The sequence below is a fragment of the Anolis sagrei genome, chromosome 10 (genome assembly GCF_037176765.1).
Source record: "Anolis sagrei isolate rAnoSag1 chromosome 10, rAnoSag1.mat, whole genome shotgun sequence".
NCBI lineage: Eukaryota > Metazoa > Chordata > Lepidosauria > Squamata > Dactyloidae > Anolis > Anolis sagrei.
Genome location: NC_090030.1, coordinates 13,724,522 through 13,734,962, shown reverse-complemented (window position 1 = coordinate 13,734,962; position 10,441 = coordinate 13,724,522).

Below are 10,441 nucleotides of genomic sequence, written 5' to 3'. Positions count from 1 at the left end.
CCTCCCTCCCTTCCTTCTTTCCTTCCTTTTTCCTTCCTCCCTCCCTCCCTTTTTCCTCCCTCCCTTCCTTTTTTCCTCCCTCCCTCCCTCCCTTCCTTCTTCCTTTTTTCCTTCCTTCCTCCCTCCCTCCCTTCCTTTTTTCCTTCCTTCTTTCCTTCTTTCCTTCCTTCCTTCCTTCCTTTTTTCCTCCCTCCCTCCCTCCCTCCCACCCTTCCTTCCTACCTTTTTCCTCCCTCCCTCCCTTCCTTTTTCCTTCCTTCCTTCCTTCCTTTTTTCTTCCTCCTTCCCTCCCTCCCTTTCTTTTTTCCTCCCTCCCTCCCTTCCTTCTTTCCTTCCTTCCTTCTTTCCTCCCTCCCTCCCTTTCCTTTTTCCTTCCTTCCTTCCTCCCTCCTTCCCACCCTTCCTCCCTCCCTTTCCTTTTTCCTTCCTTCCTTCCTTTCTTCCTTCCATCCTTCCTCCCTCCCAGAGAAAAGCCAGAAAAAAGCACTCCAGTTGGAGATCAGCTCTGACCAGCAGTGCTGTAGAATTTGAAGATGCACGAATGGAGGGCAAAAAGAGAGAAACGTGCCAAGAGGAAGGCGCGTCAAGCTGACCCCAACCAAGACCGCCTTCTACCCGGAAACCGATGCCCTCACTGTGGGAGAAGATGCAGATCAAGAATAGGGCTCCACAGTCACCTACGGACCCACCGCCAGGACACTGATCTTGGAAGACTGTCCTACTCAGACAATGAGGGATCGCCTAAGTCCTTCCATATATATAATATATATAAAAATTTCACGTAGCAACTACTTCTTTCCCTTTCTTTCCCAGTGACATCCAAGAGGGCCACTTCACCTAGCAGCAGCTCGATCCGCTTCTTTCCTTTCCTTTGGCTTGAAATGCCGCACAACTTTCCTTCAGACCTCTCCCTCTTCTCTTTTAAGAAATAGCTGAAGACTTTATGCTCTCGGGCATATAGAGAGGAGGACGTGTAACATATATAAACACCTGGTACAATAAAAATGGAACGGAATATGGAAATGGCTTTCTTCTGGCTTTTTAAAATGTTACGTTTTAATTGCTACTAGCCTCTAATTTTTAAGTGTTGTCCTACATTCTTATTTGTTGAAGATGTAGTTTTAGCAATGTGATGTCTAATTTGGTGTATTATGGCACTATTATGTTCTTGTTCAGTACGTTTTATTTGATTTGGTGGCACTTTACGAGATTGAATGGTTACCGTTGTTTTTTGTGAACCACCCACAGTTCCCAAGGGGAGATAAGGTGAGATATAAATAAACATCTATTATTATTATTATTATTATTATTATTATTATTATTTTACATTGTTTCAAGCTGGTTAATATAGATTTTATAGAAATACATTTTAATATGTATCTTTTGTATGAATACAGTTTATATAATTTGTGTTTTTACAATATTTATGTGTTTTAATTATTCTGTAACCCACCTCGAGGAGAGACGGGCAAGAAATATGATGATAATAATAAGTAGTAGTAGTAATAAATCTATCTGTGATCATGTACACAATTCATCAAAACGAAATCTATCGAAGAAACGGATATGGAAAAGATCGTGTTTTTACCAAATCCGTAACCTGTAAATGTATCAGATTTGTAAATATTGACCAATGTTTAAAGATCCGACACTATGAAATAAGGAATGGATTTTAGATACGACTTTTAAATTTGTTTTATTATTATCGTGTAATTTACTGTTGTGTTCATGTGATTTGCTTTATTGTTGAATGCTTTGTTATGTTTATTTTGAATGGTTTCAGTCTATTGTTGTATTTTACGGCATTGAATGTTTTCCTTTTATGTTGTGAATGGTCCTGAGTCCCCATGGGGTGAGATAGAAATAAAGTTTTACTTTTGTTTATTTACAGTATTTATATCCCGCCCCTCTCACCCCAACATAAATTTAAAAGCCATTAGAACCATGCAATCTGAGATCATAGTCTAAAAGCTGTTCCAGTTGTTATTGCATATTGTCCAGTTGTTATTCCAGTTGTTATTGCATCACTTATTTCACTGCACTACTGACCAAAGGTTTGGTCCCACAGCCATGTTTTTACATGTTTTCTGAAGGACAGGAGGAAGGGAGCTGACCTGATTTTGCTGGGGAGGGCGTTCCATAGCTGAGGGGCCACCACTGAGAAGGCGTTGTCTCTCATCCCCATCAACAGCACCTGTGAAGGAGGTAGGACCGAGAGTAGGGCCTCCCCAGAAAATGTTAATCTCTGAAGTAGTTCATAGAGGGAGATATATTCAGACAAATAAACTGGGCCAGAACCATATAGGGCAGTGGTTCCCAACCTTTTTTTTAAATCAGGGACCACTTAGATCAGGGACTACTTGACCAGGGACCACTCTCCAACAGTACCAAAAGGGTTACGAATCGGTTTTTGGTCAACTTTAGTTTTGGTTGGTTATTTAGGGGGCTGATTCAGAAAATTGCATTGGATAGACCACATCAGCTCTAGTCTCTGATACAGAACACATTGCTATGGTCAGTGACAAGGAAGGAGTGGCAGGAGGCGCGAAAGGAGCGGAAATAAACTAAAATGAATAAATAAATAAAAAGGAAGGAAGGAAGGAGGAGGCTCATGGACCAGATTTTCGTCTTTGTAGCCCACTGGCTGTACATGGCCCACTGGTTAAAAACTGCTGGTATTGGGCTAAAGCCTGAACGTGAGGAAGAACTTCCTAACCGTGAGAGCTGTTCAGCCATGGAAATCTCTGCCGCAGAGTGTGGTGGAGGCTCCTTCTTTGAATTGTGTTTGGTAGCCAGTTGGCAGTCAGTGGAGCTGGCATAATGGGGGTTGTATGCTTCTGCCAACCTAACAGTTCGAAAACATGCAAATGTGAGTAGATCAATATATACCGCTCCGGTGGGAAGTCATGCCGGCCACATGACCTTGGAGGTGTCTATGGGCAACACCGGCTCTTCGGCTTAGAAATGGAGATGAGCACCACACCCCTTTACCTATGAACACCACACCCCTTTACCTTTACCTATGCACCCTGTACGCTGCTCCACTCTTTTTTACTTACTTACAATGTATTTTAGGGATCTGCCAAATCTGGAAGCACCGTTTGGACACATTAAACTGAAAAATCATTGTGAATTATTAATAAAGTATCAATATTTTCTTGAAGCCCAGAAAGTACAAAGGAAGACAAGAAGTTCCTAAAGTGCAGAGAATTCTTTTTATTGAAGTCCAAATCAACAACTGAAGTTTTACAACGTTTTTTTCCCCCCTCCCCAAAACAAAAGCTACTTTTGGATTTAGGAAGAATAAATGTCCTTTTTTCAATAATGTACAGTCTATATATTTTTTTAAATAAGTTAATATCTTTGAAAAAAGAGCAATATGTTCCTTTTATAATGTTGCAGTGCAACTTACAACTTACACGTCTGTGCAATGTACCATGAGGTATATGCCCAGTGAGCAACACACAGTGAAAGTTTTCCTCCATTCATCGATTCTCATTGTAGACACGCAAAATGAAAAACTATAATCAACAAGTTATTCCGTGATAGAAAACAAATGCAGCCAAGTACAGTAATTCACAGAGAACTGAGTTTTGTTTTAAAAAAAGGGAAAGGAAAGGAAAATCAACATTCATCGCCTTATATCAACCAGTGGATCACTTCTCAAGGTAGGACTTTGGTGAAACTGGAAAGAAAGGGACACAAATGAACCTGTTGTTATTATCCAGGGATCGAAATTGAGCTTTACCTGCCCAAGGTGGCCATCCTGTACTCTGGTCATTGAGAACAAGCTCAATTGTAATCAATGGGAGTGACTTTTGAGTCAAAATGTGCAGGATAGTGCCGTAAATCCATTTTCTTCCTCTCTATCTTTCTTGCGATGGGATGGAGAATGGTGCCAGCCCAAGATGAGGATAAGGGGGAAATCTCCCCATGGAAGAAAAATATAAAGGGTGTATTCTTAAGCTTTCAAACCACAGGGCAAGCCATAGTCTGTGATGCAATCGAGCAAATTCCTCCCTGGTTTTATGAGTTTATATCACATTTTGGTTTTCTTGCACAGCTACATAGGTAAACACACACACAACCGGTTTCATTCTTCAAGCTTCAGGACGGGTGCGGGAACTCCCTCGGATACATTTCTCCCCATTTATAGAAAATATTTCTTGGTGACAGAAAGACTTTTAGAAAGAAGGACGCACAACATAAAAAGTGTGATAAATAACAGTTCTGCCTCTAATATATATATATTTATATATACATATTATCATGTAAACAAAAATGCTCCAAAGACATAGGTTCTCTCTCTCTTTTTAAATACAAAGGCGCTCAAAATTTTGTTGTCATTTGGGGAAAAAAAAACAGTCCAAGTGAAAGTTTGGTTTAGAACCTCCTATTGCTACAGAAGTTGTCAGAATGATTGTTTATTTACAAAAGAAAGTCCACGGAGGGACCCCATAGTCAACAACAACAGTAAGCTGACCTTAGGCTTGAGTGGACTTTTCTCTCCAAAGTACACACATATCTGACCTTTTCGTAACAAGGGACTAATGATAGCTTTTGCAGAGAGCTGAAGGTGCTTGGGAAAAGAAAAGAAAAACATTATTATCTTTCAAGTGCAGTCTCCAATGACTACATTCAGCAAACCTTCCAAACAAAGGTCTGGGAAGAACGAGAGCAAGAGACCTGTAGGGACATATCCATCTCCTTTCTCCTCTTCCTTCTTTGGCTCTCGAACAGGACATTTCCCCTCTTGCTTTGCGGTTGATTTTTGAACCGGCACCTTATGGCTTGAGCATTTCCTCCAATCCAGGATTGCGAGAAGGAATCGATCAAACCATTGTTTGTTAACTTGGAATTTGTTGCAAACTAGTTTCCCGTATATACTCAATGTATAGGTCAGCCTCGAGGGCTGGTTTGGGGAACAAAATTATGCATTCTGATAATTACCAATGGATAAATCGAGGGTCATCATGCAGAGATTGTAAAGCACCAATGCTTTCCCATCTAAACATTCAAAAAGAGCAGAAAAGACCATGGCTTGTTTTAGTTTTTCTGAGTATGAACTCAGCTCTTCCCTTTTGCCATTTTACTCAAAAGAAGGAGCTGGCTCATTTTTGGATAAGAGATTGCAAACCAGATTTTTGGGGGGTTGAATTTTTGACTCACATTTCTACACTTATACATGAGTATACAAGGTAATTCAAAGTTATCTTGAAGGAACGCTATCCTCTGTCAACCACAATGTTATTTGAAATATAGGCCTTGAGGGTTGACCTTCTTTCAAGTTGGGAAGCAAGCAGCTTTCCGGCTATTATTCCCAAGTCTGCGCCATATAGCCCATATTCAGGAATGCTGGACTCGAATCCAGTTTGCTCATAGGACTAGTAGATAGTTAAGGAGTCTAATAATATAATTCAATATATAGTAGAGTCTCGCTTATCCAACCTTCACTTATCCGACATTCCGTCTTATCCGATGCTCTTATCTGACACCCCCTTCTCTTCCAGCATTTCCAATTCTCTCTCCATTCCCAATAAGTGAAAAAGGCAAGGCTAGGAGGAGGGGAAGGGAGGAAAGGGAGAAAAGAGGCAAGACCGGAAGCGGAAGCATCCTTCCTCCTTCCCTCTGTGATTTCCACTCGCATCTGGGCACTTCCTGCTGGCAGGGGTGGTTCGACCCATTACGCAAAGTAAGCATTTGCAGTATAGTTAATTTTTCCCAGGGGCACTCTTGAGGCGCTCTTGGGGGAAAATAGACCTTGACATATGCGAGTTGTAGTTACTGGGATGTATAGTTCACCTACAATCAAAGAGCATTCTGAACTCCACCAATGATGGAATTGAACCAAATATGGCACACAGAACTCCCATGATGAACAGAAAATATATATCAGTGATTGGTTGGGGGGGGGGGGGGGGGACACTGTTTGCTTACCGTTGAAATTTGCCTAGGGCCGCCTCTGCCTGCTGGACTGCTCTACCAGAAACGTTGCCTTCCCTTATCCCTTTGTGTCCATGTTGTTAGTATTCTAGGTGTCCAGTGTCACGTCAGAGAGGTAATAGTAGGAGACTCTGTATTATCCAACATTTTCGTTTATCCGACGTTCTGCCAGCCCGTTTACGTCGGATAAGCGAGACTCTACCATAGCTATTTGACAGAACCCAACACAACGCTGCTGGGTCTTATTTAGGATTTTCTTTATCCTGGGTTTTCTCTTTGACCCAAGATTGTGATGGGATTGCAAGAGAAACAGAAATGAGTGTGCAAACCCCAGGAAAACAATGGCTTTCCCATATTACCTTCAACTCTCTGAAACAACTCTCATGGAGACATTTGTAACAGCGAGAGATTGACAGCCAGCAATACAATACTGGTGCTTTGCTACTTCAACCCCTGAACATACCAATACAATAAAATGAAATCGCTACAGCCTACTTCACAGTTTTATATGCAAGTAAAGTGCAAGCCGTAGTATAAGGGTGTCCTTTGTATTCATACATTTATTTTTTAAAAAGGCTCTCTTTGCCCAAGTCTTATTGAGTGTCTATTTAGTAAATTAGACAAGAGTCCCCTATGGCCCTGCAAATAATAGGGTTACAAAGAGAGTCTCTTTGTAGTACAGCTTCAGTGTCAAAGAGGTTTAAATATTAGTGCAGATGGGTTCTCTCCACTGCTTCCAATCTGTAGTTCAAATATAAACAATTACATTTATTCAGCCTCTTCATGCATTCTACCAAGGAATGAGGGTGTATCGATACCAGGTATGGGCAAACTTGGGCCCTCCAGGTGTTTTGGACTTCAACTCCCACAATTCCTGACAGCCTCAAGCCCGTTCCTTTGGAACGGGCTTGAGGCTGTCAGGAATTGTGGGAGTTGAAGTCCAAAACACCTGGAGGGCCCAAGTTTGCCCATGCCTGATCTATATTGTAGTATTAATGCACTTTGACACCTCATTCATTGTCCAATGCTGTTGATTCCTGGGAGCTACAGTTTTGCAAAATCTTTCACCATTTCTGCCAAAGAGGGATCATGCCCCACCAAACTACAAGTCCTAGAAATCCACAGCATTGAGCCATGGCAGTTAAAGTGCCATCCAACTGCATTAATTCTACAGTGTGGATGAACCCTGAAAGTCATTGCATCTGTCCAAGAGTATTCAATGCCTTTACACAATATGGAATTCCCAAAAAACTTTGGGAAAAAGTCACAAAAGTGAAACTAGTTTGAAAGCAGTTACAGAGTGGGTTGCTGCGAGTTTTCCGGACTGTATGGCCCGGAAATCCAGCAACCCATGAAAGACTTTGACAACACATTGTTACAGAATGAGTTGTCAAAGGCTTTCATGGTCGGAATCATTGGGTTGCTGGGTTTCTGGGCCATACAGTCCGGAAAACTCACAGCAACCCACTCTGTAACTGATTTTGAACTAGAGTTCGAACTCAGGTTTCATTGCCTGAGGATATGGATTGATCACAAATCTGCAGGATGGATTTCATAGTTTCTTCCAGCGAAACAAAACCAAAACACTATCTGGCTTTTAACTGAGGGTCCTTCTGCACTACGTCATTGCAGCACGATGATTCCAGTTTAATTGCCATGGGAACATTGTATGGAATTCTGGGGCTTGTAGTTTGGTGAGGCTGGGAAATCTCAATGTCCCTCCTTGAACTCAAAATCCCAGTACACCTCCCAACAAAGGATTCCCCCAGGCAGGAAGCAGCCAAGCCTTGAAGCTGCAAGGCTATTCAATGGTAATCAAGGTGATCAATTGCAGCATTGATTAGACAAGAGTTCTTTCTCCCACCCTGGACATTATTCCACAGATATATAAACCCCACTTTCCTAGTTTCCAACAGACCTCACAACCTCTGAGGATGCCTGCCACAGATGTGGGTGAAACATCAGAAGAGAATGCTTCTGAAACATGGCCATACAGCCTGGAAAACTCACAGCAACCCAGTGATTCTATCCATGAAAGCCTTCGACAACACAGTCTAAAAGATGTTGCCAGGGCAGTTAAATGGTGTCATAGTGCTATAATTGTATAGCGTGAAAGGGTTTCCAGTCTTCTACCACCCATTAATCCTCCACGTATTAAATAGGTAGCAGCTTTATTGCACACTAAATAGCGCTCAGTTTGATAACTTCATGAAAAATTGACATGTTTGTTTCCATATTTGTCTGAAAGGTGACCATTCTTCAGGAACCCCCCCCCCCCCCCAAAAACCCCCACTGATATGTTTGAGAGCTACATAAGGGCATCAGCCGGGCTTGAAAGGGGGTTAGACCCAGCCTCGTTACAAATGGGGACGTGATTCCAATAAACACTTCTAAGGCTGGATCCATCCCATGCTCTCTTTGTGTAAAAAAATAAGCTTTGTCATCGTTCTTTTACTCTTCACAATGTGACTAACTCATTCCTATATATGAACATACATGAGATACTTTCATCCTTATTTATATACGACTCATTTCTTTTATTTCAAGGAATAAGGGTTAGATTTTAAGTGCATATACAGTACAGTGTATGGAAATGGAAAATCCCATTTGAAAGTTACTTTTATTTTCTTCAATTTAGGCTGTTAAAATGGAGAGAAAATACCTTTAGCTATGTTGTCAATGGAGTCTATCAAGTGGCCTAGATTAGAGACCAGAAAAAATCCGAATCTGGCCATTGAGCTGAATGGCCAGATTTGTGTACTGTACAATGTACTGACTGGGTTGTTGTACGTTTTCCAGGCTGTATGGCCATGTTCCAGAAGCATTCTCTCCTGACGTTTCGCCCACATCTATGGCGGGAAACTAGGCAAGTGGAGTTTGGAAACTAGGCAAGTGGAGTTTATATATCTGTGGGAAGTCCAGGATGGAAGACAGAACTCTTGTCTGCTTGAGGTAAGTGTGAATGTTGCAATTAGTCAGCTTGTTTAGCGTTGAATAGCCTTTCAGCTTCAAGGTCTGGCTGCTAACTGCCTGGGCAGGCCCGTAGCCAGGATTTTGGTTTGGGGGGGGGGGTTGAGTTTGATTCGGGGGGGGGGGGGGGCTGAGTCTGAGTGAAAGAGGGTCTACCCTCGCAAACCTTTTGTATCATTACCCCAACACCCCCATGCATATGGGATATATTGAGCATGGTGATCAGATCATTATATGAATAAACATAACAGTTTAAATAATGCACCACCATGAGAATTTCGGGGGGTGGGGGCTGAAACCCCTCAAGCCCCCCCCCCCCCCCCCGGCTACATGCCTGTGCCTGGGGGAATCCTTTTTGAGGGGTGTTAGCTGACCCTGATTGATTCATGACTGGAATTCCTCTGTTTTCTATTACTGTCTTGATTTCAGAGTTTTAAAATACTGGTAGCCAGATTTTGTTCATTTTCATGGTTTCCTCCTTTCTGTTGAAGTTGTCCACCTGCTTGTGGATTTCAGTGGCTTCTCTGTGTAATCTGACATAGTGGTTGGTTGTGAGAGTGGTCTAGCATTTCTGTGTTCTCAAATAATATGCTGTGTCCAGGTTGGTTCATCAAGTGCTCTGCTATGACTGACTTCTCTGGCTGAATTATTCTGTAGTGCCTTTCATGTTCCTTGATTCGTGCAGTAAGCAGCCAGACCTTGAAGCTGAAAGACTATTCATTGCTAATCATGCTGGCCAATGGAGACATTCATACTTGCCTCCAACAGAAAAGCGTTCTTTCTCCCACCCTGGACATTCCATAGATATATATATATAAACCTCGCTTGCCTTGTTTAGAACAGACCTCACAATCTCTGAGGATGCCTGCCATAGATGTGGGTGAAACGTCAGGAGAGAATGCTTCTGGAATATGGGCAATGAGCCCAGAAAACTCACAGCAATCCATGAAAGTCTTTGACAACACAATGCACTGACCGCGATTTATTGGGAGGGTGGAAAAGAACAACAGTTCTTGGACCATTGATAAATATTTGACAGTATGTTTTGGAAGACACACCGAATGGAGTGAAGTCACCCTGCCTTCCTCCTTGGAAGCACCAAAACTGCCTTCGTTCAGGAAGGCAACTCCTCCACAGTTTTAAGGTTATTTTTATAGCTCCAAAAGTTGGACATTATCTTAGAACAAAAGCCTGTACAAATCTGCCTCTTTGGGAAAAGCATTTTATTAAAAACTTAGATTTTAAAGCCTGGTTCAGAGGTAGCAATTGCATTTTAATGAACCAGGAGTCGGTCGAATGAGATTTGGTCCTATAAGCTTTATCATCGCCTTTCCCTTTCTTTCCTATATGGCAGTCTTACAGCACTTCTCATTCGAGTTTGTAAGAATCTCAAGCGCCTTCTACACTGCCATATAAAATCTGCTTTGAACTGGATTATATAGCAGTGTAGACGAGGCATAGGCAAACTTCGGCCCTCCAGGGGTTTTGGACTTCAACTCCCACAATTCCTAACAGTCTCAGGCACAGG